This window comes from Phascolarctos cinereus, unplaced genomic scaffold (assembly GCF_003287225.1).
Source record: "Phascolarctos cinereus isolate Bilbo 61053 unplaced genomic scaffold, phaCin_HiC Scaffold_4;HRSCAF=312, whole genome shotgun sequence".
Taxonomy (NCBI): Eukaryota; Metazoa; Chordata; class Mammalia; order Diprotodontia; family Phascolarctidae; genus Phascolarctos; species Phascolarctos cinereus.
This window is the reverse complement of record NW_027555847.1, coordinates 550,028,227-550,056,118: the sequence shown is the minus strand read 5'-3', so window position 1 is coordinate 550,056,118 and position 27,892 is coordinate 550,028,227. Positions and strand designations below refer to the sequence as shown.

At 37.0% G+C, this 27,892-nt stretch overlaps 1 pseudogene; it reads left to right on the top strand.

Annotated features, from left to right (window-relative positions):
• The first annotated feature begins 5,203 nt into the window (after positions 1-5,203).
• On the top strand, positions 5,204-11,542 carry LOC110208772 (large ribosomal subunit protein eL33 pseudogene; annotated as a pseudogene).
• The last annotated feature ends 16,350 nt before the right edge of the window (positions 11,543-27,892 follow it).

The following is a 27,892-nucleotide window of genomic DNA, read 5'->3' as shown; positions in this document are numbered from 1 at the left end:
GGACAGGACCTGTGTGTCATGATCTTAGGGTCCCAGCACCCTAAACCTGTAGACCTCATCTGTTGGGGGGGGATCTACGAGTGTCCAAGTAGTTTGAGGTGACTGGAGGAGGGGTCTAAGGAAGATCTGGATGGGAGTGGCCAGTAAGCTGGGGTCAACAGTACTCCTGGGAACTGGACCTCCTGGCCAAGGGAGAATGGAACTTAGCTAGGGGTCATAGGGAGGTAAGACAATGGAGAGCTAGGCTAGGTTAAGGGTAACAGAGAATTGGGAGATTGGATTTAGCCACAATGAAAGGCTAATTGATGGAACCAGAGACCTCCTTGATCAAGTAGGAGAATTCAAAGACAGTCCAAGGGTTTTCTAGGGCCTGTAGACAAATGGGGCCCAAATCGAGACACAGGTCTCAGTTTGAATCTGTGCCCCATCAGCTTCCCTTCTACTGTTATATGCTACCTCTATTTTTCACCCATACCCATTTCCAACTCTTAAGATTCATAGAAATTCTGTAAAACTGACCTCTGTCCTGCCAAAGAATGCAAAACTTTTACAGGGCCACTGATATAATGGGTGATAAATCTAGAAAAGTACACAGGGATTAGATTGCAAAGGTCCTAGTATGTAGTGCTTAGGAGTTTGAGCTTCATTTAATGAGCAAAAGGGAGTCATTGCAGGATTTTGAGCAGGAGAATAACATAATTGAGCTTTTGATGAGAAGAAACTCAGTCCGAGGAATGGGTTTGTCAGGGTTTTGGGATTTGATTCATTGGATTAGTAAACTGGCCAGCAAATTTCACAATTATAAGTACAATCATATTGGCCATTGCAAGAAGAAAGGTTGCAGAATTTCAGAATTGTAGCTGTGGAAAGGCTTTTTAAAAATTTTTTGGTTGTTTGGTTTTAAAGGTCCCCCCATTCTTATTTATGCTTCCCTCAATTGAAACAGTTTTTGTTAAAGAAGAAGCCAAGCAGGAAAGCAAGGGAAACAATCCACATTGTAGAGCAAATTACTCTTCGAGTTAAACATCATCCTCACTAATGCCTCAGGAGCCAACAGCTGCTCCTTGAAACTTCTGCTCACTGGGGATCCCTTGCAACTCACCTGAATTTACTTAATTTCAGTCTAGCTACTTTTATTCAATTCCCAGTGCAAAGTCAAACACAGAATCAAGGCTTCAGTGTTTTGTGCTGGCTTTCCTGGGAGACTGAACTACAAAATAATGTATATTCAGTCTATTCCTTTAAATGGCTCTAATCAGCTTTTGAAAGTCCAGTAGAAAGATGTTTATTTTAAAGCAGGATGTGGAATGAAAGCATGGTCTGGTAGATGGGGTATGCACTACTGCTGTCACTGGGAGCTGGTTGCTGATTATCCAGCCTCAGTCTGGGGCATTCCCTGCTCCCCACTACCAGCTAATTCCTCAGGACCTTTCAGCCCTGACTTCAATCTTCCCTAGCCACCCTCTCCCACAGCTATCTCCTTCCTCCTTCTTCTCTTACTCCATGTGGTGAGGAACAGCTATTTTAATTAGAATCTTTATCAGTTTCTTGGCATTTATAAGCACATCATCAGTTTCTTTTCTTCTTCTTCTTCTTCTTCTTCTTCTTCTTCTTCTTCTTCTTCTTCTTCTTCTTCTTCTTCTTCTTCTTCTTCTTCTTCTTTGTGAGGCAATTGGGGTTAAGTGACTTGTCCAGAGTTACACTGCTAGTGAGTGTTATCTGTCTGAAGCCAGAATTGAGCTCAGGTCCTCCTGACTCCAGGGCTGGTGTTATATCCAATGGGTCACCAAGTTGCCCTATATCATCAGTTTCTTAGCATTTTTCATATACTGGGAAGATAGATAGATAGATAGATAGACAGACAGACAGACAGACAGACAGACAGATAGATAGATAGATAGATAGATAGATAGTTCCCATATATCTACTGATTCTCAAATTCATATCCTGTCTTCCCAACCAGAGTATGATACCCTAAGTGCACTGGGCTTTTTGCAGGCTTTTAGTAGTGACCAATCAAACTTAACACAGCAAGAAGCTTAACAAGCTTAATAAGCAAGAACAGATTCTGAATTTCCTCTTCTGGAATTCCTCTTCCTTTCTCCCACCCAGATTCCCCAAAGCAGTATCATGGCATGATGCAAAGATTCCTTCAAGTCACCAGAAACTGAATTTTTCTTAAAAATGTTTTTCCCCTCAAGGTAAGTTTCGTGTAGGAGAAAGTGAGGCTGATGACTTTGCCCAGTCCCCCCTCACTTAAATCCAAGTCACTTGCATGTCATGGCCTCATCTCCCTGATGCCATGGTCTTCTTCGAGAATAAAGGACAAACAACAACAAGAATTTTGGTGCAAATTTCTCCAGGCCCAAAAACGTCTATGTCTGCTCTGGCAGGAAGGTTTTTTATACCTCTTGTTATCCTCACAATGCTTTCACTACACTGAGTGTTCATGAAAGATTCATTAGTAGACATGTATACTCTTCTAGCATGAAGAATAAAATGCTAGTTTCTCAAGATCATGTGAAGAAGGAAAGATAATGGAGATTCAGGAAGCAAATATAGTGCTGATCTCTGTTACTTTCCATTGTAGCTACTGTAAAGCCATCTTCTTGCCTTAATCTGCTCCCATCACTGTGGCCTGATTTGCCACTTTCTCCACCAGAGTTGACTAAAAGATGCTAATTGTTGGAGTTCAGATAACTCAGAAAAGTTAATGAACTTACAAAAGAAAAAATTTATGGATGCTCTCTCTACTGCTTTCTTTTCCACTTCTCTCTTTTCAACAACTTTTATCTCTTGCATTCAGAAGGTGAAAATCAGTTTACCCACAGCATGGACGCTATGAACTGAATTGATGAGAAGGACAATTCTGTCTTCTCCTGCTCCCTCTTTTACCTAGGTTCCTAGAAATTCTTTGGATTTCTGTGGGGAATCACCTATGCTAGAAGGACCCTAAAAGTTTTTAGTGTGGCCTTGTGCAGAAAGGGATGCTCTTAGTATAGACCTCAGTTGGATGGTCTTATGCACTGAATCATTGGAAGGGTTTTCACCCAAGACGGTTTTCTCAATTGAGAGAGGGGCTATGACAAGTTGACTCCAGAGCCTAAAGCTCTATGTAGTTTAAAGAACTCAGTATGGATGGACCAGGTTTCTATTTATGACAGAAACAAGTTTTCTCTACCTTTATTCTTTCTTTCTTTCATTGTTGAGAATGGCCTTAAAATGCTTCTTGTTGGTTTATTTGGGGAACTTTGTGAAATGTTTCTTGTTTTGTGAATCTGAAAATCCTTGTTTTTGAAGATCAGTTATTTTCATTTGTACAGATAGAATTGGATATGACAAAGCAGAATTGGCTGTTTTGAGATTACTCTATGGCACTAGGGAAGCAAGTGGAGGGACATTGCTTATGCCTCTTCAGAGACCCTAGAGAACTGTTCTAAATTTGGGATGAGACTGTTTAAAAAAAATGTATCCCTTTCTATTTGCTGAGGAGAATATATTTTAAATAGGATGAAACTTGGACTTGTCTGGGCATGCCCAAATTGTCTAATCAGGAGACCTCTAAATCCCCTGCTAAATGGTGGGTTTAGCCTCTTTTAATTAGTTGCCTAAGTCTTTAAAACTATCAGGACTGATACCCTATTCTTTTTGGTCATACTTATCTGTTGCCATGGGTGAAAATCACAGTTCACCCATATTATGGGTGGACCCCTTGAAATAAGCCAATGAAGGGGGAAGGCCTTCCTTCTCCTGTTTCCTCTTGTAACCCAGCTCTGAAAATGGGCCTAGGATGTTTTGATTTCTATTCTGTGTCACTTGTTCTTCTCAGTTTCAGGTATCAGTGATGATCCCCTTTGGGCCCAGGAGTTAGATCCATGGTGACCATGGAGCCAGGATTCCAGAAGGGATGATGCAGCCAGCCAGCCTGCCATGGAAGCCCTGAAAAGCCAGGGTGTCGGGGACTCAAGACGGTGAGCAGTTTTGGACTTGGACCTGAGACTGTGCACTATAGAAACTACCAAATCCTCTTTCCCTCCTCAGAAATTAAAATAGTATGAGGTAGGGAGGAAGATTATCCCTCCCACATATTGGGGAATAAGTTTATACATTTATGATTATAGCTTTTGAGGTAAATATTCCTTTGTAAAAGCTAAACAACAAACAAATATGTGTGTGTGTGTGTGTGTGTGTGTGTGTGTGTGTGTGTGTGTGTGTATGTGATGGGTTGTGGCCCAAGCCCGAGGTCTTGCCCTTTAACCAAAGGGAATCTGGCTCCCCTTTGTCTACAGGCCCCAGACCCTCATCTCCCTTTGAAAGCCTTAGCTTACCATTTAATCTTATTCAGATGCACCTTTGCCCCTCGACCTAAAAGAATCTGGCTCCCTTTTGTCTATGGGTCCCAGAAAGATCTTACTCTGTTCTCAAACGGTTCCTTATGGACTCCCCTTATCTCCCTTTGAAGGTCCTAGCCTCACCCTTTGATCTTGTGCAGATGCCTTTCAAACTTCTGCCTTCCTGTTCCCTCCATTAGCTATTCCCATTGTCTATTCGATCTCTCAGACCTTCCAATTGGAATTCTCACCTAGACCCTTTTCCCAGCCCCCTTCTCTGGCCACCCAAATTTACTTCAGTGTATAAAAATTCCACCCTGGCCCCCATTCATATGCTGAGAACCTCGTGCTCAAAAGGCTGAGACTTTTGGTGTCACCTGGCCTATGCGATTGATCACTAATAAACTTTTCCTCTGGCTTGAAGAAGATTTGAATTGAATTCATTCAGACAGGGCCCAGTACTGCGATTTTGGGGTTGTATCACCCCAAAAGTCCTAGACCTCTTCATATATACATATATAATGTGTGTATTTTATATATATAGTGTTTATATACGTGTATATCTGTGTGTGTGTGTTTGTGTGTATATATATGTATATGTATATATTATGAAACACCAATTAGATGCTAGTGTAATAGGTAAAAGCCATACAGCTCATGACCCTGGTCCACCAAGGTCCACAAAGAATTTAAGGAATTTAAAGATACTTGACATATATATGTGGCAGTTAATTAACAGTTCAAGAGTGTGTGTGTGTTTATGTATGTGTGTGTGTGTGTGTGTGTGTGTGTGTGTGTGTGTGTGTGTGTGTATATATATACATATATATATATAATAATGCATATGTGTGTATATATGTATATATGTCAAAATGAGTGATGCACACATGACAAATTATCACTCTAGAAGGTACAGTGGCTTTTGGGGACTTGAGGTGAACCTCAAGGACTGGGTATGGTTGGAGGGGAAGGAAACAAAAGGATATAGCATACTGAAGGAAGAACAGAGGAGCATGAGGAGAAATGGGGCAGAAATGAATGGGATGTATTCAAAGGAAAGCAAAGAAATTAGCTTAATTGGAAAAAAATAACTAGTATTGGAGAGCAATAGGAGATAAATCTGGATAATAATAATATTAATAGTTGATGATAATAAAAATAAATGGATTATAAAATTACTTAAAATAAGTGTGCTATCAGCTTAACTTGATAAACCAAAAAAAAATCTTTATTAGTACTGGAATTATTCTGATCCAACATTAAAATTAATTAAATTAATTAGATAATAGTTATTCGTACATAGTTTTATATGTATATGTAGTTATTCACATGTAGTATTTTCATAACAGTCATTTAATAGTTATTCATCATCATAGGTATTTCCTCTTTTGTTGTATAGACAGATATCACCTGATTGTATAATTTCACCATTTTAACTATTTTAAAACTTGGAGTGGAATTTCAATAAGTGAGTTCTTGAATTCATTCTGGGCAAAAGTGTGGTGGAGGGAGCCACTAACCTGTTTCTTATGTTTGTGACTATTTCAACATATTTGAATGGAAAGAACGGAGGAAGGAAAAGCTCACTGCCGGTTTTAAAGAGCCACAGTGCACTATGATGGAATGGGAAATAACTGAAATTTGCATCAGAAACCAAATGCAAACTGCATTCCAAAGACTGATAGAATCCCACGCCATTCATTAGTCTAACATATGACTTTTACTGGAGAGAGTCACAGAGTAATATTTAGTGACATAATAACATTTTCACAAAGGATAAACTTACATATTTTCACTATGCAATGATAGGAAAAGCATTTCACAAGACTGCAAATGTTTTAGGGTTAAAAAAAATCACATCAGTGGTAAATTTCCTAATTTCAGTCTTTCACCGAATTAAAGATCTCTCTTATTGACAAACAGATAATGTTTGATACATGAGTTATCTCTTATTATTATTATCATACCTTTTCATACCTTCCTTGAATTTAATTTTGCAGAAATATAAACACCAAAAACAGGATTTCAGAATTGATTGTACTGATTTCTCTTTTGGTAAATATTGCATTTGGTCATTAGTAGAATTAAGGAAAGATTTCTCCAGGAAATTGAATTTGTATATCAACCTCAAGGCCTCAACATGGGCTTCCACTTTTCTGATAATATTTCTCACCCATCAAAAATAAACTAATCGTACTACAGTTTCTACATTATAATCATCATATGCATATGGATTGTGCATTCATTATTTAGTCATGGGTCCTTTAAATTTTTTATGAGGAGCTGATTTATTTCATATCTACAAGGTCATCAATTTGAGTAATTGAATATATATATCCTTAGCTTCAAGAAAGTTTTCCATAGAAACATTCTTTTATTATCTGAGACTAACAATAATAAGAAACAAACAAAACAAATTCCTTTTTCCAGGATGGGTGTCCACTTAAACATAATCAGTTTAATAAACTGAAGGAAGTAGTTCTTATGTCAATTTGAACACCAGGAATTTTTTTTTGTGAGCATGCATGGAGTGACCACATGCTTTCTACCTTGCAGGTTCAAAACTATTAGAATGGTTGCCATTCAATATGTGATTTAGATAAATAGTGGCATATTAATGAGTTTGAAAATTCAGGTCTTGGAATCCAGTTTTGAAGATTTACCACCACAAACACCACATAGGAAAGAACAAGTCTTGTACAAGAAACCTTTCCCAGCCCTTCTTAATTCTGGTGCCTTCTCTCTTTTTATTATTTCCTATTTATCCTATATTTGTTTATTTATTATCTCTTCCACTAATTTGTGAGCTCCTTGAGGACTGGGACTGTTGTTTGCCTCTTTCTATATCCCTAGTGCTCAGCACAATGCCTGGCACATAGTAGGCACCTAATAAATATTTATTTACTCACTGTTGTTGTTGTTGTTTGTCCTTCACTCTTGAAGATGAGCCAAGTGAATGAAGTTTCTGTTGCTCAGATTAAAACATGCATTTGGATCAACAATGTATATAGATCTTTACTTTCAGTATGTGCATTATATGATAAGTATATATGACATATATGCTATGTCTATACAAATACAAATATACACATGTCTGGGACATGCAGGATAAATAGTGATTTGTGCCCAGAAGTAAATGGGATAATAAATGGGATAAATTTCCATCAGAAAATTGCAAAGCTCCTTTAATAACCTCAATATTCCTATGAAAACAAAGGCTAAAACACATAATTAAGGAGAAACTTTGATGAACAGAATCAAAAGATATAATCATGGAATTGAGGGAGGAGAAGTTTGCTTTATTGGTATCCTTATAATGTTGGGGAAAAAGCAAATAGGACCATCAGTATATTGAGTGGACTGCCTGTATTGAACTAATGGGAAATTTAAATGAGAGTCACACACAAGACAGGGCAGCACACAGGATTCAATTGTGATCTGCATTGTTGAAGACGATTTCCCAAATGGTAAGATCACAGCTCCATTTGAGTACTCTTACAAAAGCACCTGAATTTTTAATTATAGATGTGGTTTTTTCTAGTGAAAGAGTGCTGTGTCTCTAATAAAAAGAAAAAAAAAAAGAAAAACTTTATGGCCTGACATTTCAGGCAAAATTAGTGGAAACATTGAGGAAGAGGCCCTCCTTTATTTTTAAAAAGCAAATATTTTTCAGTAACAGAAAACTAAGCTGACCCTGAGAAATGGTTTTGAAAAACATTTAGGTATACTCTTTCAAGGAACAGTTTGACCTTCACATGAATGAAACATCATGTTTTATCTGCTTTTTTTTTTGTTTCATTTTGATAATAGCAATTTGGGCAACAGAATTTGTCTTTTCAATGAAATCTAGCCAGTAAGACAAAAATGATGTTTTCAAGCTAAGAAGATATCCATCCATATTTCACAGAATAAAAATCGTGGTTGTGTTCCCTTTGACCTCTCCTCTATCTTTCAAGAATAATAACTTCTATTTAGATAGTGCTTTTCAGATTACAGAATGACTCATTTTTGAGGTAGTTATTACAAGTATTTTACCTTTATTTTACAGATGAAGAAACTGAGGCATACTAAAGGATATCATTTTTCCCCAACAGTATTATCTAAAAGATCACACTTCTTGTAAGAAAGGGAAATGAAAGTCTAACCCAAATCAATTGATCTACCAATGATCATTTATTAAGTTTCCATGAGGTAGGAGGCTCTGGGCTAATATTTGGGAAATGTAAAGAAAGGCAAAAGATAATCTCTTCTCCAAAGGAGCTCAGAGTCTCATGGGGGAGACAAAATACAAATGACTATGTACAAACAAGAGAGAGACAGGATGCATTAGAGATAATCAACAAAGGATAGGTACTAATTTTAACAGGAATAGGAAATGCTTATTGTGGAAAATGGGATTTTAGCTAGAACTTGAAGGAAGTCCAGAGTGCCAGGAGGCAGAGATAAGTATAAGAATTCTAGGTATGGGGAATAGTCAGTGAAATTCAAGGAGTAGGGAGATGGGAGTCTTGTTAAGGCCAGTGTCACTGGATTGTACAGAATATGGTGTAGACTAAGGTGAAAGATGATTGGAAATGGAGGAGGAGGAGGCCACATTATGATGGTCTTTGAATGCCAAAGAGATTTTCTATTTGAACTTGGAGGTAATAGGGAGACTCTGGAGTTTATTGCATGGGGATTTCATAGTCAGATCTCTACCTTGGGAAGATTAATTTGACAGGAGAAGGATGGACTGGAATAGAGAGATACTTGAGACAGGGAGATCAAGCCAAAAAAAAAAATCTTTTGCAATAGCCAATGTATAAGATGATGAGGGTCTGAAATAAAGTCGAGGGAATGTCAAAAGAGAGAGAGGATATATATGAGTTGTTATAAAGGTAAAATGGAAGGGAGTTGAAAACATATTGGATGTTGGATGTCAGAGACTTTCAGGAATCAAGGATGACTCCTTAGTTGGAAGCCTGCATGGCTGGAGGATGGTGGTATCCTCAATAATAATCAGCAAGTTAGGAGGAAGGAAGGGTTTAGAAAGAAAGACAATGAGTTCAGTTTGGGATATACTGAATTTAGGATGTTTTTAAGCAATCCAATTTGAGATATCTAAGAAGTTGGAGATAAAAGATTGGAAGTTAGAGAGGATGGTAGAGTGCATTGCAGTCATAGATATATGTGCATTGAATTCATGGGAGCTGCTGAGATCACCAAAAGAAATAGTATAGAGAAAGAGAAGAGAGCTCAGAAAGAGCCCTGGGGGATGCCCACAGTTAGTAGGCATGACCTGGAGGATAACACAGCAAAGCAGCCTGGGAAGAAATTGTCCAACAGAATAGAGTAATGTCACAGAAACCCAGAAAGAAGAAGATTTTAAGGACAAGAAGATAATAGAACCATTTTATATCAAGAAGCATGGGGACTGAGAAAAAATAGATTTGGAAATTATGAGATTGATAACTTCAGAGAGAACAGTTTTAGTTGAATGATGATATTGGAAGCAACGTTTCAGAGAGCTTAAAAGAGAATGGGAGGAAAGGAAGTAGAGACATCTATTGTAGACAACCTTCATAAGGAGGCTTAGCCACAAAAGTGAGGACAGATCTATGAGGATAGTTAGCAAGGCAGGATGGAACAAGCAACAGTTTTTGTTTGTCTTATAAAAAACAGGGGTGAAGGAGAAGATAGTTGCAGAAGTCATTTGAGTGATATGTAATGAGGAGGACAAGAGAATAAGGAGCTCTTTATGAATAGCCTGAAGTTTTTAGTGCAATATGAGTCAAGGTTATCTTCTGAGAAGGTGAGGGCAGGGAAAACTATGGGAAGTTTGAAGAGGGGAGAAAACAATTGCAAAAGATACCATTGAATGGGATAGTGAGTCACTTAGAGAGCTGTAAAATGCCTTGCTTCAGTGAGGTACCACTTGAGATTCTGCAGCATAAATATAGTCTACCATAAACCAGCAAACTCATTCAACATAATTTTATGATTTCCTCTAATATGATTCAGTAAAATGAAAAGAAGACTGAAGGGAGCAGATGGTGGGAATACAAAGCTTGCCTTTGGCAGGGCAAGATTGGGGATAGAAAAAGGGGACGAGTGACTCAAGATATGAGAACAGTAGAGAATTGAACTGGTTCACCTAGGAGATCAAGATGGGGAAAAGAAGAGAGTGTAGTCAGTACAGGGGTATTAAATAGGGAAAGAACTAAGAAGTCAAGGAATTGGAGCCCATGTTAAGTATGAAGAATAGGAATTGGGAATTGTAAGGTAGAAGGAAAGATGGAATGCTAAGACATTGTGATTAAATAAAGGTATTTCAGAGTTCATTAACATGCAAGTAGTATACACACAGGTGATGGTAAGATCAAAGGTATAACCATTTCTATATGCAGCTCTGGGGGAATTAAAAAGTAGGTTATGGGAGATGAGTAAATTGAGAAACTAGGAGATTAGGGTATACGGTGAAACCCCCAGGCATGAGAAGAATAATTTAGGAGGAAAGAAAGATGGTGCCAGGCACTGAATTAATTGAAGAAAAAAGTGGTAAGCCCTGGAAGTCTGTAGATAATAGCAATCAGAATTTTGATTGGATGGTAGATATTGATTGAATGAACCTTAAAGAAAGCAAGATTACTGAGTGATGACAGAAATAACAGTAGAGCTTGGAAGTTTCAATGGGAAGAGAACAATATTCTTTTCCCCCCACCTTGACCAGTAGGTTGAACATAATGAGCAAAAATGTGATCAGTGTCTCATGTCAGTGAATATAATAAGAGTAGGTTGACTTACATGACTTTGTTTAGTGTAGTTTAACATAAGTGACTCCACTTTTTCTTCCATCTTGGAGCTGGGAAGGCCTGCTGGAAACAGGACTTCTAGAACAGCAAAATATCTGGAAGACTGTGGGCCAAGGCCATTTTTGCTGACTACAAGTGAGGCCTACAAAACCAGAGGGAACATACAGCTCTTCTGAAAATTGAAGGAGTCTATGCTCCAGATGAAACTGAATTCTATTTGGGCAAGAGATGTACTTGGTATACAAAGCCAAAAACACAGTGACTCCTGGTGGGAAACCAAACAGAACAAGAGCTATCTGGGGAAAAGTTACTTGAGCTCATGGAAATAGTGGAATGGTTTGAGCCAAGTTCAGAAGCAATCTTCCTGCCAAGGCCATTGGACACAGGCTCCAAATGATGTTTTATCCCTCAAGGATCTAGAATATGAAAACTGATTAAATTAAATTACACATTTTGTGCAGATTTAAAAAAAAAACATAAGTGACTTCATTTTATAATTGGAGTCCATTTTAGGATGATGAAAATATTATTTTTAACATCTTATATTAAACCACTTAGAGACAACTTATTAAACTTTTGTAAACAGCTTATATAACCTTGGTTATTACCCTGTTTAGAGTAATCATATGTATACTTTCAGATTGTGAATGACTGCGAGAGTGAATCTTGTCATGAGTACTAGTAGTGATGTGCTTACCAAGGTCTTTTAGGAAAGTGGTTGGTGCTTTGTTTCTAGAGGGTTGATGTTTGTATTGTCTATAGAATAAATAACAATTGAATACATTGATGAAGTATTAGTCTGATGAGTCTTTCCAGTGCCCTAATCAGCAAGTGTAATGCCAAACTGATTTACTATTACCTACCAGGTCATCGAGCTTACATAATTCTTTACACAGTAATACAAAGGTTGGCCAGTGATCCTGTGTCATTAGGAGGGAGCTAGATCTCAGTAACAGCCAGAAGTTTGAAGGAGTGTGTACAGAAAAAAAATAAGCATGAAAGTAAGTTACATATGAAGCAGGCATTTCAGAGAGCATAGTGGAAGGAGAGAAAAGCTTTAAAGTGGCTCATGGAGGGTGAGAAGGGAATGTTGCATTAAGGGAGATAGGAATAAGGGACCAGACAAAGGGAGAGAGAGAATGGGATTTGATGACAGCCAGTGGTATAGAATCCCCAGGATAAGAAGGATATTATTGGTGAGAATTTGTTAATCATTGAGAAATGAGTTTCAGATAGGGTATCAATATCCAAATGTAAAAGTTTGATCTCAAGGTGTAGTTCTTTTAGGGAATTAGGCAACTGTCAAGGGATCAGTGAGGGGAGATGATAGAATTATGTTTCTCTCCTTCCCCTGAAGTCCAGGACAAGTCAGGAAACCAGAGAAGGGTGTGTGATAGAATGCTGTTTCTCTCTCTCCTGCAGGCAGCAAAATTTAATTGCATGCATGTGTGTGTGTGTGTGTGTGTGTGTGTGTGTGTGTGTGTGTCCTGGGAAATCAGGAGAGATCACAATGAAGCCATGAAAGAAGATCTACATACAATCTTCTGACTTCCGTATTCTTTCTACTAAACCACACTACCACAGGATTAAACAGTGCTTCATTTTGAGCTAGAAGGAAATCTACATCCCTTCATTTTACAGATGAGGAAAATTAGTCTAGAATGGCAAAGTGATTTTTCTATAGTCAAAATATGCAATATTTATAATTAATAATTAAAAAAAACTGGGATTGGAATCCAGGTCTGAACACTCCAAACACATCATTCTTTCCATTGCCTTCTATTATTCTCTTCTTGCATGTGCCACACATTTAATGAGCAAATAAGTACTTAGTCCCTTCCCTTATTGAACTGAAAATCTACTAGGAAAGCAAGACTCAAGTAAACATAATTCTAGGTCATAATATTATGTGACAACTACATTAGAGCGGCCCCAAAGAAAGTAATCAATCTAAGGAGAAAGTAGTTATTAACAATAGAGTTCAGGAAAGGATTCCCATAGGGGATGATATTTGAGTTGGGATTTAAAGAATGAATAAGAATATATCTTCATTATATTTGTAACAATTTTAACTCACTGATTGAAAAAGAATGGTGGTTAACTTTAAGGTAATTTTTGTGGGATGGCAATAATGCTGTTCATTCATTAATAGCCATCTATGAAATGTGTGCTATGAACTGGGCACTGAGCTAGATACTAGCAATACAATCACAAAAATAAAACAGTTCTAGTCATCAGAGAGTTTATATTTTATTAGGGGAAGACACATGCACAGAATAAATAAAACCAAACTGTTTTCAAAGTAGTATTGGATATGGAGGGAATCAGATGGGCTTCCTGTAAGAGCTGTGTTTTGAAGGAAATCAGAAATTCTAAGACACAGTGAGAATGAGGCATTGCATTTGAGTCTTGATCTTCCCTGTGACCGCAGTAGCTTTTAATTGTCAATTTTTTTTTATTGTTGTTTTATAATTTTTCCAGTCTATTTCTTGACTTCGAACTTTATGTTAAAGTTTATCTCTGTTCCTCAAATGTGGGGCAGATGGGGTGGAAGAAATGGCGCTGTCCCAAACTTCAGGGTTTTTTTTTCATTGCTATTTTCAGTTATTTCTGGGGGTTAGTAGTTTTTGGTGCTTCAAAGATGGTATGATACAGGGAGAAATGTGGCCACTGTTCTCCTGGTGTGGGTTTTTGTCTTTACCCAGGAAAAACGGCCTGATCCCTTGTAGCCTCAAGTGATACTATTCTTCAGTATTTCTGACCCATTGTGACCAGAAGCGATACTATTTCTCAGGGTGTCTGCACCCTCATGACCAAATGCACTCCTCTCTGCCCTTGAACTGTGTGCCACTCAAAAGTGTCTATGGGCAATAGACTTACCAAACAGTATCTGGTCCTGCACCCAATGACACATACTGTTGACACCACCGCTGTTATCACATCCTGTGGGCTCCAGGCCAGGTTTGACTCCCATGTCACAGGTCTCTTCTTTTGACCTTCTTAGTTATCTTGGTTTGGAAGAATGCCTCACCTTGACTTTTTGTTGCCTCTGCTGCTCCAGATTTGAATTTGAGGCATTATTTTAAAGTTGTATGGAGGGGAATGTTTGGAGGGTCTGACTGCAGTGTTTCCTCTGTTTTACCATTTTGGCTATGCCCCTGGAAGTCTGAGACTTTACATTTCAAATCTATTTTCAACATACACTGTGTCAGGTCTGTCTTCTATACTGGATTTATGAAAAGAAAAATGTTATAGTATGAGAATGTTTAGAGTATCTGTAATCTGCATTAATCTAGCATAAATAACATTAACATAAAAGGTCATTGGGGCAGTTAAGTGTCACAGTGAATAGAGAGTTCTGGGCCGAGAGTCAGGAAGATCTGAGTTCAAATCCAGTCTCAGATATTCACTAGCTGTGTCACCCTGGGTAAGTCACTTAACCCTATTTGTCTCAGTTTCCTCAGCTATAAAATGATTTAGAAAAGGGAACGGCAAACCACTCTAGTACCATTGCCAAGAAAACCCCAAATGGAGTCACAAAAAAGTTGGACATGACTGAAATGACAGAACAATAACAAGTTTAATTGGTTTAACAAAGCAATACTTTTAAAGAGTCAGAGGCATGGAGGGCAGTGGATATAAGGTCTGATGACCTGGGTTCAAGTCTTGCTTCTGATACATAATTGTTGTCTTTGGACAAGTTTCTTAACCCTTCAGTTTTCCAGGAAACTCTCCAAAACTCTATGTCAGAAAATAATTACTGATCTACATAAATAGAAAGAGTTTCTTCAAAAGGAGCTCTATATACCGATAAAATCACATAATGACCAAAAGAAAATTTAAAAGAAAATCATGATCTTGTAGTACATAGTACTTTTCATATGTAAATCTTCTCACTGCCTTATTGAGAATTCTACTGAGCTTCAGACAAATTAAATTACTTGTTCAGGTTCACAAAATGAACCAAAATTAGGGATATTGCTTCGATGTTACTGGAATCTTGAAATGTATTCAATGAAAGCTATAAGGACATAAGGCCTACCAAAATCTCTCAGCAATATTTATATACCATTTTCTTTCTTTCTTTTTTTAAGCTTACGTTGCTAAAGACAATTTATCATCAAGTAGAGAGCCCACTGCTATTAGTGGTGAACCTCTCTGTTCTTAGGTGACTGTTCCTTAAAAAGCAGACATCATTTTCTGGTATGATACTTAAAACCTTTTCATCAAGGTAGAGCCTCCCAGAGAAGATATTCCACTGACAAAGCCTGCAAAAGCCCAAGACCACCTCCATAAGGCATTCATTGCTTCATTTTTCCTTTCCCTTTTGTATCTTTGGTCCTATTATTACCCTCCACTTCTGTTAACTTTCTCTTGTTATTTTGCTGATCTCATATACAAGTCTGAAGAAGCCAAATGCCATTTATTTATTTTAATTTATTTTATTCTGATCTCAAGAAATAAAACAAGCATTTCTATAACATAGTAGAATAGGAAAAAATACAATAGGATTGTATATGAATTGCATAGGAAACTGCAAATCTGTTATGTACAACTTGCTACTCCTTTTAAATTTATAATAAATTTATAGTAAAGTTTTCATATTTTTTTTCTATTCTCTTCCTCCACCCTAGAGATGGCTATAAGTAGACCCAAATAATAATATGACCCAATTACTCCATGAAAGTTATTCCTCATGAAAGCATGAATTTCAAGCAGGGAGGTGCTTTGCAATTGAGGAAACTGAGTCTCAAATAGGTTAATTGAGTTATACAGGGCCACACAACTGGTAAGTATCCAAGGTGAGATATCTACCTACATCTTCCTAACTTCATGTTCAATACTCTATGTGTTACACCATATTACCTCAAGTTGTGTTAAATATCATGTCTGAACATTTCTCCTAAGGCTGCATGGAATTGGTAAGCCTAAATGTAATGCTACTTAGAAAATGTGTATGTGAGTCCTTGCTTAGACAAAAGCTCCAAGGACTATAATTGAAGTTTGCTGTGCATAACAGAAGCAGGACTTGTCCTGTAGCTTTGCAGATCTTAACTCTGATTTATGAAGAGAGAAAAATAAGACAATACAAAAATGCTATGCTAGTCAGAAATCAGTGAAGTGAGATAAAGAATAACACTTTGTTCTGATCAGTGGAAGGTCAGAACTAATACTCTTTCTCGCCCTCATTTTGAGACCATCAGAGAGCAGTTTTGCAGTGAAATGATGAATTGTAGGTTGTCTTGGTTTGCTAGGTACCCTGGATCTCATTTATTTTATTTTACAAGTCATTTGGCACAATAGTAATAATGACAATGGGACTGAATTCTTGCTCCTTAAAAGGATATTCTGTTTTGAAAATGAATGCTTAGGCCAAGGTATTTAGTTTTTAATAGCTACCTAGCATTTTTATGGCACTTTAAAGTTTGCAAAGTGCTTTACACATATTATCTCATTTCATCCTCACAACAACCATGGGCTGTAGGTGCTATTATTACTCTCATTTATGGGTGAAGAAACAGGTAGATAGAGGTTAATTGATTTGTCCAGCATCATGCAGTAAGGAAGTAACTGAGGGTAGATTTGAACTCGGCTCTTTTTGACTCCAGGTTTAAGGCTCTATCCACTCTGACATATAATTACCAAGTAGGAGACTGTCATCCAGTCACCAAATTTAGGCCCAATAAGTCTTCTTTTCCAATTCCATGTCACACAGAGTCAGCCTTACACATAGGCATGGTAGATGTGTCCCAAACTATCACCCTCTCCAAACTCCCCTCAAAAATTTTTCTTATTCTCTTGAGACTCTGTTTTTGAATGTCATTTGAAGTAGCTTAATTCCTTTGGAGTATAAGTAGTCTGTTAATATATTTTTTTTAAATTCACACCTCAGTGGCATTGCAGCCTTCTAAGAATAATGGGTTGAGACGAGCTCCTGATTTGTATGTCCCCACAGACGAAGCAGAGAGTTTAGGGCAGAAGATATTGCAACTTATGTATGATGGGACAAGACACTGAAGTCAAAAATATTTTGATGAGAGAGTAAGAAGAACGTATCTTGAAACTTTGCCTAGGTAGGACTTGGTCATGGTAGCCTTTTAGTATGAAGATAGGGAATACCTGGTTTAGGGCAGTCTGACAGAAGGAAGGAGAGTAGAGCACAGAGACTTTAGCTAGAGGATTAGCAAAGACAAATAGTTTACATTTTCCCCCTATCTCTTCTTGAGAGAAAGAAACAGTATTCAAGGTCTTCTATATTTAAGAAATAGAAGGAAGCAAGATTATCAAATACTGTTCAGAAAAGAGTTTATTTCAAATACACACATGCAAAGACTGCTCGTTACTCTCCACCATAGGTTAATGCATTTGGATTATTTTCAAAAGTATCCTTTCACACTTTCTGATGAAAAGTAAGGAGTACAATTTGTCTCCTTGATATAATTGTACTTTCTTTCAGTTTTAGTTCAGTAAATCGCCATGACTTAATCATATTTTATGTGTGTGTGTGTATGTATGTGTATATATATACCCAAATATATATAATGTATGTATATATATTACAATATAATAAATACATACATATATACATTCATCCATAATATAATACTATAATCCACATATGTATATGTATATCTATCTCTATGTGTATCTGTCTATCTTTCTAGTGAGGAAGGGTCAGGCACATAGCCTCTCTACACATGTTATGTATAGATGCTGCTATGCATCCAGCTATTTATATAAAAATACACATGAATATTCATTGCTTGCTTCTGTCTGTTCTGTAAGGGTTGAGCTACTCAAGGTCAAAGACACACAAACTTTTTTTGTTTTGGTAGCAAAGAGGTATTTATTCTAGTGCAATTAACTAGAACTGTACTCTGAGATAGAGCCAGCTCAGGGTACTGACTAGCAGGTAGGTCAGGCTATGCTGAGGCAGCCCGTTAGGAAAGGGGCTAGGTACTTTCAAGTCATTTTAAAATCGGGGCTCAACTGTGGAAAGTAACCTTGTAAGAAAGTGGGAATGGGGGAGCTAGGTGGCGCAGTGGATAGAGTACTGGCCCTGAAGTCAGGAGGACCTGAGTTCAAATCCAGCCTCAGACCAAACACTGGATACTTACTAGGTGTGTAACCCTGGACAAGTCACTTAACCTCAATTGCCTTAAAAAAAATGGGAAAAAGAAAGTAAGTGGAAGAATGTTTCTAGTATACATCAACAAAATGGCCCCTTCACAGAAGGAAGTGTCATATACCTTCATTTTCTTCTTGTAAGTGAAACTTATGATTTGATGCCTAATCTTGTTACATGAGAACAGTTCATTTATCTGTCATATAGGCATTAACAATTATCTCTATGTACTTTGCCTTCAAATTGTGTTCCTTGCTTTGTTTTCATTTCAACATAGAAAGATTTGGGAGCTTTTTTTTTTAATTAAAGGCCCCTCACAAGGCATTTGACATAAGGAATGGGCAGGGGATAAACTGAGAGATATATAAAAATTAAAATTATTTAGTTTCTTTTTTTCATAAGAAAAAGGAATAGAATACTGTTTAAGTCAACTGCAACAAATTAAGAATAAGAATCATAAAATCTATTCATTAAATGAAATAAATAATCAAAATATACTTCAGTTCTATATTATCAATAATGGAAATAAGTCAAATGAATAGATCATGGAAAAGTAGAAAGGAACAATGTGGGAGAGAAACAAAAGCCAACAGAATCAGTTGGACAGAATCATAGAATTTTAGAGATGGAAAGCAATGAAGAAACATTTGGCCAAAATTTTGTTTGCACTTTCCCACACACTCTGTTTGTCTCTGTGGCCTTATTGCTGTAGGTACTTCCTTAAATGATTCAGATAGCAGCCCATTCACATCTTTGGTCTATGACTCACCATAAATCCTCCACAGAATACTACTTAATATGGAGCCTTCCTCTAGCTTACTTAACCTTGTGCCTATGTCAGTTGAGCACCCAGTCAGTCAATCAGTCCACAAGAATGCACTAATTGCCTACTGTGTACCAGGCAAGACAAAAACACTCTCCCTAGTTTCAAGGAACTCACAGTCTGAAGGAAGACAAAATTTGCAAATAGCTATACTTATAAGACGTGACCTGAGGAGATGGACAGCAGTTTCATGGGGAAGGCATTGGTTGTCTGTAACTTTTTCCATATAACGAACCCAAGTTGTCTTCTAGTCATCTGTTTCTCTGATGCAAAGAGAAATAAAATAACCTGTTTATTCTGTTCATGTAGTCAAGTAGCTGAGACGGAAGCATGGTACATTGGGGGGGAAAAAGATTAACAAGACTGGATTCAGGGACCTTGTGCAAGTCACTTAAGCTCTCTTGGTCTCAGCTTTCTCATCTGTAAAATACAGGATCTAGACTTGATCTCTAAGATCCCTTCCACAGCTAAATTTATGATATTACTACCCTAAATAGTGGTAGAGCCAGGGTCCAGGTCTCAGTCTTTTGCACTAGATTGCTTCCAGTAACAAGAGGCATAACTACCTACACACACTTGGAGAAGAAGAGACATGAAGAGAAAGAGTGAGAAACATAAGCCTACTACTTTTCTAGTGAGATATCTCCATTTTATGGGTTTTATTGTTGTATTTTTGTTGTTGTTATTGTTTGTTTATTTGGTTTCATTGGGTTATTACTGCTAAGGTTTAAAAATCACTGGACTTCAGTGGAAAGAGAACTAGACTGTGGCAGTAAAGATGACCTCTAGTCTCAGAGTAGCTTATGAATGATTTGTCAAATTACTTAACCTTTTGGGTACTCAAACGAATCAATTGTAAAAGAAGAGTATACAAGCCTTTGGTTTATAGGATACTTACTAGCCCCTTCTGTTGTTCAGTGCTATCCATTTGGGGTTTTCTTGGCAAAGATACTGAAGTGGTTTGCCATTTCCTGCTTCAGCTCATTTTTACAAATGAGGAAACTGAGACAAACAGGGTTAAGTGACTTGGGTCACACAGCTAGTGAATATCTGAGGCCACATTTGTACTCTTGATCCAAGCCCTGTACTGTAGCCACTGTGCCACCTACCTGCCCTTCCTACCTCCAGGTTTCTACAATTTTTCGAGCCATATTGTGCTAGAATAGAGATAATATTGTCCCTAGCAGATCTGAGTTGCAAATTTTTTTCAGAAAATAAGCAATCTCTTACAGGGTGACTTTGGGTTTAGACATGAGCATTGTTCCCCTTTCTGTTTAAGTGTTTCTTACAGGTGTATGTAGGGGTATTGCTAACTGATGTGTGCTTTTTTTTGTGTTGGATGAAATTAAACTGATGTTTAGATCTAACTCATTGACCAGATGTTCTCTGCTGATCGTCTATAACCATAAAGTGAAACAGTGACTTCAAGTAAATAAATAGTTCAACTCTATTGTTGTTGTTGCAATTATCAGAATATTTTAAACAAAAATGTTTTTTTCCCCCTCAGGTTGTGCGGATAACTATCTCAGCCTGCCCCTTCATTTTGCATATGAAGATACAGTTGGGGGGGGGGGGAAATGAACAGCAAGGAACAAGAGCCATGCTTGCCCTCTAATTGGTAGCAATCATTTTCCTTGTTTTCAAGTAATTTAGGAACACATGTATGTCTGGTGTAATGAAGATTGAGCCTGGCATGGGGGAAGGAACTCCTTAGATTCATTCATTTAGCTTCATTTCCCCCATCTGCAAAATGATGATAATAATTCTTTTCCCTCCAAAGTCTCAGGCATTTGGGAGAATGAATGAGGTAGTCTATGTAAATTCTTTACAGCTCCTGGGAAAAGACACTATATGCATTTGTGGTAATCATGTGCATCTTGGGTTTTTCCTTGTGAATTCATTGCTTATCAGCTGCTACTATTCAGGCTATATTTGTGAGTTCTATTCCCAGATGGACTAGACAACTATTTCATCAATGAAACTGTTGATTGGAAGGAGGATCAGGAAAGATAATATGGATTCAGTAAGACAAATCCTTCATGTTAGTGAAATCAACACCTCAGAACACATGCCCAATCAATGGTGGGACAGTAACATGACTTTTACATGCAAGGTACAACAGGCATACTAATATTTGTAAAATACATATTTATTTAATGTTTTATTTTCCCCAATTATATACATATTAATCTTAATGCTCAATTTTGTCCTCCTGAAATAATTTTGTACTTATTTGTATACATATTAAGTCTCCTTCAATGTAATAGAAGAACCTGATTCAATGACATAAGGTATAAAGTAATATATAAACAAATTCTAGCTATTATTGCTGAGAGCAAGGACTTCACATTTTTCTCTGTGTATCCACAATACTTATTAGAATGCTTTCTGTAAGAGAGACAGTTAAATGCTTTTGCAACTAAAAGCAATTTTTGCAAAGGAACATCAATTTCAAGTGGTGAAAGATAATTTTGCAACCTCCCAAAGTGTATCTCACCATAACAAAAATTCAAGAGAATTATAAAAGAAATAGAAGACATTCTATAATAGAGATAGTATAATGCTACCCTAGACCATCTATGAGTTTATCACCAAATTTACCAGAATACAAACTAAAACCTGTCTTGATTCAGAGCTAACTTTACTTATAAAACTTAAGGTAGCAAATTTTTGTTGCAAAAATAGGAGAAGACTGAGAAATGCTGACACAAAAGGATAGGGTCTGGGAAAAGATGAGGTCATATTACTTCCTCTGAGATGATATAATCATCAATTATAAATGGTGGTGATCAGAGCATGGGAGCCTGCAGAGGATGATATCTCGGACTACAATCATAGCCTAGGTCACCAGAGGTTAAATCTTAGTGTCTGGTGAGACCATAAACCACAGGGTGAAGTCAGAGAAAGAATAACTAGTCAAATATGAGTAATGTGATAGTGGGCTGCCATGAAGTAACTGGCTATTTTCTGGGTTTGAGACATTGAAGATAAAATGAAGGAGAGGTTTTAATAAACTGTCTTATATTCAATAATAGTTTAGATAGATATATTATAAGAGATAAAAATAACAGCATTTATATAGCACTTAAAGCTTTGCATGTAATTTTGTTCTCACAATTCTGGGAGAGAGATACTATTCTTATTACATTTTAGAGATAAGGAAACTGAGACAGAGGATATGGGAGTTTCCCACTGTCATAGAGCTGGGAAGTGTATGAAATGTCTGAAGTTTCTGAAGATGGACCTGAATTCAGATCTTCCTGACTCCAATTCCAGTGGTCTATACACTGTTCCACCTGGCTAATGATTATACTATATTGTCATTTATTTATGCAAAGTTCATTTGGTTTACCTTGTCTGTAAAATGATTGGATCAGATGTTGTTGGATCAGAGGACTTTTGATGTCCTTTCTACGTCAAAATTCTTATTTTATTGGTATGATTGTTTCTTTATAGTTCTGCATTTCCTGTGATTGAACTGTTTACTAAAAACATTTAAACAAGATTAAAAAGAGAGAATGGAGTAGTGTTTTAGTAGGAAAAGCTAACAGGTTAGACAGAGGGATTAGATAATGACTTCTTAACAGAGATCACAATGTGACACAGAGACAGTAAAAACTTGGGATCGTGGGGGGACTTCAGCTTTCCCAACATTTAACCCAATAAGGCATCATAGCCTATACGTTTTGACTTATGTTGCTGACAATCTCATCATTCTGAAGAGAGGAGGTATCAACATAGGGACTCATCTGCCTACTGATATTTTTATAAGGATGTGGCCAAAAAATGGAAGAGTGAGGACAGGCAATTGAAGATAAATACAAAAGAGCAGGAATATTCTATAAAGAATAATGCAGGCAGATGAATCACCAGAATCAACTAATATTTTCAAAAATTTCTAAGAATAAAAAACAAAAAACAAAACCAAAAAAAAATAGAGCAGTTAAATGGCACAGTGGACAGAGCACTAGACCTGGAGTCAGGAGGACCAGAGTTCAAATCCAGCCTCAGACATCTACTAGCTGTGTAACCCTCAGCAAGTCACTGCACTTCTGTTTGTCTCAGTTTCCTCTTCTATAAAATGGGAATAATTTTATTATTCCTACCTACCACCTACCAGCCAGGTTTGTTGTTAGGATCAAATGAGATAATTGTAAAGCACTTAACACCATAAGTGGCACATAGTAAACACTATATAAATATTAGCTATTATTATTAAAAAGGACCAAGTGTTTAGTTATACTGTAAGCAAAGGAAAGAATGAGGCTCCTATTTTATATGAGTGGAGACATGCAATGAGAAAAGCCAGTAGAACTATTTAACTCTATTTTTTTAAACCATGCCTTCCAAATGAGAAGGAAAAAACAAAAGTGCTTAAAATGAAATTGGAAGCTTTGAGACAAAAAACTAATTACTGAGAGAATTCCCAGATTCCCAGAATTATTTCAAATCACCTTCCCAGGAAAATCTGTATTTCAAGTTACTACAAAATTAAAAAAAAAACAAACAGCAAATGTGTTTCTTGATCTTGAGGAATCATAGCAAACAGAAGTGCTGCTGAACTTGAAAGAATGAAATGTTATCACAGTTTTCAAAACAGAGAAGATAGATACTTCAAGCTCTAGGCCAGTTGGCTTTACTTCAATTCCTAATTTTTTTGAAATATTTTATTAAATGATGTTTTCTGATTTCTTTGAAAGGAAGGAGATGATCACTTAGAGTCAGTGGGCATTCATTAAGAACAAGTCATGCCAGGCTAATTTCATTTCCTTTTTTTGACCAGATTATTGACTAGTAGGTCAGGGGGTTGTTGTGGCTGTGGTATATCTGGATTTCAATAAGATATGTGACAAATCCCTCTATTACATACATGCAGACAAGGTGGGAAAATGCAGATAGTCCAACTGCATAATTGGGTGGGTTCAGAACTGGGAGAATGACCAAGTGGTAACTAATTGATCAGTGTCAATCCAGCAGAAGGACTCTGGAGGAGAAGATGACATGTTTTTCATTATTCTCATTCTGTTCAACATTTTTATCAGTGATTTGATAAGATGCATAAAATACATGTTGATCATACTAAATTTGCAGGTGTCCCAAAGCTAGAAGTGATAGATATGATGTCATTTAGTAGAATAAGAGTTAAAAAAAAAACAATGTGAATGGAGGACTTTAAGATTTAGTAGGGATAAATGTAAAATTTTGCACTCAGGCTCAAAAATCAGCTGAAGTATTACTGCTTGGGAGAGATGTGACTATAAAGAAGTCCATATGAAAAATAATAAGGAATGCCACTGGATTATAAGATCAATAGCATCCACAGTATGATGTAAGAGTATGCACATGCTAAAATAAACTTAGCATGCATTAATTGAAAAGTGATATACTGAATGGGAGAATACTTAGCCCTGCTGTTCTCTGCTCTGGTCAGATCCCATTTGGAGTATTATGTTCAGTTCTTGTTATGACATTTTAAAAGAGGCTATTAATGATAAGCTAGAGCATTTGCAGAAGGGGGCAACCAAGATGGTGGGGGATCTGTCACCATTCTTTATAAAGATAAGTGGAGATGAATGAGGATCTTTAACTTAGAGAAGGCAAGAGCAAGGGGTGATATTGTTTTCAAATATTTGAAGGGTGGCCATGCAGAAGAAGGATTCAATCTGCTCCAGTTGTCTGAGAGAACAAAACTAAACCCAACAAGTGGAAACTAAAAGGAGGTAGATTTCAACTCATTATACAGAAGATCTGTTTAACAATTGGATAGATCCAAAAATTGAATGTACTTGTCTTGAACGATAGGTGTGGGTGGGGAGTGCCCTTCTATTGTACATCTTCAAGCAGATACTGGTAACTACTTTTGGGAGATGTAGGGAGAGCATGGTACAGTCAAAGGACATAGGTTTTGATCTTGGCTCTGCCATTTATCACCTATGAGACCTTGCATGAATCACTCCATCTCCTAAAGAGTTTTGACTCAGTGAGCTCTGAGACCCCTTCTATAGCAATCTGAGTAAGCATTCAAGCTGTCTAATTATCTAATTATCTTATGTGTTTCAATTATTGTTGATTCTGCAATCTACTTTTCTGTTAAGGTCACGCAGTGGCTAACTTCTACTTATTGCTGGCCAGAGGAAAGGGAAATGTAGAAGAGGAAAGGAAGTCATAATAAGGAAATAGACATAATAGGTATTTCATGATTACGTATATTAGGCACTTGGTAGAAGGATTTTGAATTAAAAGTTGAATTTAGGAAAAGAAAATATTGTCTTCCTGACCATTGACCAGAAACGTGGCATTTTGAAAGCCATAATACTTATGTAGTCTTAACTGAATGCCATCAGAAAGAGGTAAGGACATAGAAATAGAATATATAGAAGCTACACATGAATTATAAGTCCAAAATGAAGAACTAGAAAGATAATTTTGTCTATTTACTTTGAAATGGACCCTTCTCTAAGTTAATTGTTGAATAATGACCACTGAAAGCAAAAAATATGTAGAGTTCTACTATATGAATCAAATGTTCAAAATTATTTGTTAGGGGAGGGGATGATCTGTCTATAAATTTTGGATTAATGGAATAGCTTCCAAACAACATTTTGTTTTTCTGTTCTTTTTCCCTTTCAATCTGTCCTTCACACATTGCCAGACTAATACTCCAAATGCATTTATCGTGTCATTTTCTGTGCCAAAGCATTAACTGGCATTTGAAGCCCTTCTAAAACATGTGCTACCCTACCTTTCGATACTTATTTCATATTGTTCCCACCCACATAATACTCTGTATAGCCAAATTAAATTACTTACAATTAATTACACCCACTATATTTTTGTTCATATTACTAACTATGGTTTGAATACTCTTTTCTTTTTTTTTTAAATTTCCCACCCTTAGCGAGTAACCTTGCATCTTTTAAGCCCATCAAAAACTTTTACCTCTTCTCCAAATTCTTTCCTTTTCTCCTCACTTGTCAATGACCTCCCTATTTCATACATCACATAATTTGTGCCCCAAATATGCATGTCTTGTATTATTTTGTATTTTAGTTATTTCAAACATCACATTTCCCTAATACACTATAAGCTCTATAAGGGAGGAATTGAATCTTGTCTAACTAATAAATTTCCCTCCCCAAAAATAAAACAAAGCAAAACAAAATTTGTACAACACTTTTAACACATAAGGAGCTTAATGTTTGTTGAATTGAATGTATAGGTGATTGAAGATTTGAATAAAGCCAGTGACTTCCTACTCACTGACGTAGAAAGTGAAGGGTCATACTGAACTTCCCACTAACAAGTTCCAGCTAGATGAAGATGCTTGCTAATTGACACATGTAAGTTTATAAGAGCTAAATAATTTTTCATTTGTAGGACACATAGGCCCGTGTTTTTGTGCACAGCCAGGCCTAGACTACTGTTGCTAAGAATCCTGTCAGATTAAATCAACCTGAAAATATATAATTGTGACATCTTGTTCTCATTGGTACAGTGCGTGCCATTGTAGTCATTATCTCAAAGCTCTTTCACTCTGAGGAGCATCTGTGTTTAATTATATCCTTTTATGAGGCCTCATTTGTAACCATCATCCTCTTTCAGAGTGGGCTTTGCTAAGGAAAACTAGGTCATTATTTTTGAGACTGTCCCTAGTAATCCTAAACATTAAGCCTCTGTGCAATGTCCTTTTAAATAGGTCATCATGTGGAACCACAATACCATGTTCTTGCTTTAAACTCCTGAGTGATCATCTGACAAATGAAATGATTTACCCATTCATTCAGGCATGTGTTCCACTCAGTCAAGGCCCCAGGGATGAAAGGAAAGCATATAGAATAGATATCTGGCTCTAAGAACCCAACCTTAGCAGATACATCACATTCATCTGAAGAATCAATAAGCAGTTATGCCTTATGTCGAGATTTCTATCATCACCTTCACCACTGAGATTCAAAGAAGCAAGAACAACGGATGGATAACCATGGAACAATTTCGATAACAATGTTGGAAGAAAGGAACATTCACTTCAGGTGTTTCTCTGTGCCTAGGTAACAATGTTCAGTTTCTGCCCCTTCTTTCTATTCACACATGCACCACCCTAAATTAGGCCTTCATCACCTCTTGCCTGGAATATAGTATTGGCTTCCTCATTGATTTCCATGTTTCAAAGCTCTCCCTTCTTCAAACCATCCTCCACACAACAGCCACAATAAAGTATGAGCCTGGCCATATCTCTCTCCTATTCAATAAATTTCAACAGCTTGTTTATAGAATCAAATATAACCTTTGGCATTTAACTTACCTTGCAACTTAGCCTCAACCTACATTTCTAGTCTTATTATATATTACTCCCCTTTTCAGTCTATGGTCCAGGCAAAGTGGCATTCTGGTAGTTTCTCACATGAGAAACTCTATCTCCAATTTCCATACCTTTGCATTGGCTGTCTAAGATGCCTAGAATGCACTTCTTCCTCTCTTCTGCTTCTTAGAATCTCTTACTTCCCTCAAAACTAAAACTGAGTACCACTTTCTACTTGAAACTTTCATGATCTCTTGTAACTACTAATTCCCTGTCCCCCCAAAATTACCTCGTATTTATTTTGCATATACTTCATTTATTTATTTGTTTGTTTGTTTATTCATTTATTTAATTATTTATTTGTTTGTTTGTTTATTTATTTGTTTGTTTTTAGGCAATTGGGGTTACGTGACTTGCCCAGGGTCACACAGCTAGTAAGTGTGTGAAGTGTTTGGTCTGAGGCCAGATTTGAACTCAGGTACTCCTGACTTCAGGGCCGGCACTCTATCCACTGTACCATCT